We start from the raw sequence: 3,720 nt of genomic DNA, 5'->3' as shown, positions 1-3,720 counted from the left end.
TTATAAGCTTTTTATGCAAGTATTGAGAAATTCCTTTAATTGTGGTTCAGTAAAGGTCAGGATTGTGGTGGGTCAATATACTGAAAACGTTCTGCGGGCTTCATTAAATCTACAGTTTTGCAGAACGTATTTGCAGAATGAAGCATTCGCAAAACCGTAGATACTGCCCAACAATTATAATAAACTTTTGGAGCATGTATTTGATTTCGGCGATGCGAAATTGTCCATGTTGCTATGTTGAGATATTGTTAACACTCCTATACTCGCGCATTGGTCTGTCAGACCGAGAAATCAATGATTCGTTCATTTCTCAGAAAATATCAACACTACGACTTTGCGATTCTCTCTAGCTTCGTTATTCGTCGTTCGTCATCGTTTAGCGTATCGCACGTGTTGGTAAGTAGGGGACGTCTTAGAGGCGAATGAACTGCAAAGTTTAAAGCCTCTTAAAAACAAAGAAAGAAGAAGAAGTAGGGGACGTGTGCCACTTTTTCAACACTTTCGGTCTGATACACCGAGGCGAGTATAGAAGTAACTTTTTTGGACAAGTGACTTTTTTCATATTCTAGAATATTGTTGAATGAAATGTATAAATTAATGTTAGTGGCGTGGAATACTTATTGAATACGACGCATAAGATCATTACCGGACTATTCTTATTTGATTTCAGTCCCTTTTGTAACTGGATTGAACGGATCCATATATTAACTATTCGTCGATATATTCGTAATTAGACTTATACGTTCAAAAGCAAAATATAAATGTTTGACTTTCGTCTGGTTATTCGCTAAATATAATGTTTTTACATATACACCCTTGTGAAAGAATTTCACTTGGGGAAGAATTGTAAACAGTAAACTATAAACTAATCGGTGGCTTATGGTAATTTTTAACAGTTACAGTTTCGGGGATATTTATTTTATAATGGACAATATCGACAAGAAAACAAGAAAAAGAAAAGGAAGTTATTAGAAATAATCTTTTATATAAATATTTTATTATTTATATTTTTTATATATTTTTTTTATGCCCCATCTAAAAAAGGCATATCTTAGTTTCCCAAGAATACAGAGACAAAGAATATTAGAAATATGCAAACTTTATATTCCAGAACCTTTATCATCTGGTAATTATCTAGAAGGTCGTTATACATTCTTCTCTTCGATAAAAGACCCGAAAAACACGCAACAACTGCATGAAATGTAAAACATATGTTTGTTTCGAGCATGCAGTTATACTATGTTCTGATTCTTACTCCAATGAAATCACAATCGATTAATACGTTTTTATGTTATTTTATAACTCTTTATACTTCCATGAATTTTATTGAGCTGCTTACTTTTAATTAATAACAGTGAAAATTTCGAATTTCGTTATTTGGGTTGGAGTATCAAAAATTACTCTGTTTTGAGGAGGCTGAATTAGATGATTATTAAAACATAATAAAGACAAAGAAAACATATTTTTTGGAGTTTTTTCATTCAATCATACCCTCTTCATCAAATAAATGCCAATAAAGCCTGTAAAATACACAATGGCAACATTACAGAGAAGATTACAGAGAAAATACAAAGGTGAACCTCTAATTTACCTTCTAATTGGACACCTAGCTAATTGGACAGACATGTGATGCGACGAGAATAATTGGAAATTTGATTTGGACATTTTTGTAAACATTTTTTGGACATCTCTAATTGGACATTTTCGAAACATCCTTTGTGCAAGTTTCTACAACACTATAAATTTTTTGGAGTGTTTTCAATTATTTCACTAGATTATGTATTATGCACAATTTTTTTAAAGAAAACAAACATTTATCGTTCAAAACCAAATAATAATAAAGAATAAAGAATAAAACCCACTGATTTTTTTTTCTACAGAAGCTTTGACTCGACGACTTGAATGCTAGACGAATCGTCGACGTCAACTGAAGTTTCATTTTTGATATTTGTCTTCAGAAATTTTTGTGTAGCCCAGCCAACTGCCACCCCAATTTTTCTGTGAGAAAAAAAAACGTCTGAGTGATGAAATCATCGATAATATAAGAAACTGTGTGAAGAAAAAAGTCATTTCCAATTGTATACGAAGAGTAGTTTCTTAATAGTCCGCTGACTATCCTCATTGTGGTAAGTATGTTATGAAGGATGGCTTGGTATAAATTTATTTCCTTTTTTTATTAGGTAAACGATGGGTAGCATGTGTTGTGCTTCAAACATTGCAGACCCATCTTGTATCGGCCGAACGGAATCCCCAACATATCACTTATATCAACCAACTTAATACGATTTCATCGCCATTATTCACAGCATGTGCCTCTGAAAAATGTCCGGAAGTTAATTGGCGTTCTAATGCAAACCGTAAACGATCGGTGAGACATCTCTATTTTGTTTTGGACTAAGTAAATGAGAAAAAGCTCAGAAATAAATCATGTATATTTTACTTCCGGGCTTTCCAAGGTAGATCCTACATGCAGGAACCATGCATTTTGACGTAGGACTACGTCTTTCATTTCTATACTGGGGTATAAAAGTTTCGATAAAGAAAGCGTTACGCCGGAGACCGAGATTTTGAACGTAAATAGCTCCTAAACAACTGAACGAAATGGTATGATAAACACTTCATTCGAAAGATAAAATGTCTACGCGTTATATACTTGTTACTTTTAGATCCAAAAACTTGTTTCAATAGCCTTAAATTGCCTTCAAAACAGGCTATTGAAATCACCAATCGGTATATAACTCAGTTATAATTGAACAGCGATTGGAGCATGTTGGAGCTGTTGTGGTGAAGCTAACTTCGTTCATCATGAAAGCGCTGATGAACGGTGTCACCAAGAGCCTGGAGAGTGATGCCACTGAAAAGGCGACCACGAGAATATCAGCATCGAAAAACGGTTCCGCTTGAGAAATCCGAGCAGCCGCCACACACACATTTATATACGCGCGGAATTCTTTTCATTTGGTTGCCATCCAGCATCGAGAAGATTCCGGAAAGATATAATCGTTGCTGAAAAATTATCTGCCAGTTCCCTTTGAAATTGAAAATTACATTCAAGCGAAAGAGTTTATTTTTTAATGTTTACTATCCATGTAATACTGCGACCAAATACATTTGGTTTTGTGATTTTTCAATCAAGTGCGATCTACGTAAGGCCACGTCTTTCGGCAATTTATGAGAGATGCAATGAATCTTAAGAAGGAATTCTCGCTCTAGGTGCACTGGCAAACGATGTTTACTCAAACGAGAAATGGGTGTTGTGAGAAAGGATGAGCGAACGCAAAAATTATGTAGACTGATTTGATGCAACAGATATTTTGTCTATTGGAAATGGTATAAAAATAATATCACAATACAAGCAATGTATTATGTATTATACAACTTTTGTGTGATTGCTTCTTTTGCTGAATTTTGTGCCTCCAATGTAACGCTCTTGTTTTTGAAGTCCCCCAAATTTTAGTTTATTCATTCATTCAGAATTGATTCAGATGCAATTAAAAACTAATGATCACTAAATCAACGATAGACCTACGTCAGTCTGCGGTTATACCACAGATATACCCCACTTTCTGTTTTTCAAATTGTTTTTGATTGTGCTTTCGAATTTCCTTTTTTGCTTCAGTCGTTGTCAATATTTATACAGTTTTCACAACTGAAAGAGGTAAGAAAATAACATGTTATATATGAAATTGCGCAGAATCAAATTTCTTCCAAACTCATCGC

The sequence above is a fragment of the Toxorhynchites rutilus genome, chromosome 3 (assembly GCF_029784135.1).
Source record: "Toxorhynchites rutilus septentrionalis strain SRP chromosome 3, ASM2978413v1, whole genome shotgun sequence".
NCBI lineage: Eukaryota > Metazoa > Arthropoda > Insecta > Diptera > Culicidae > Toxorhynchites > Toxorhynchites rutilus.
Note: the sequence above shows the minus strand (reverse complement) of the source record.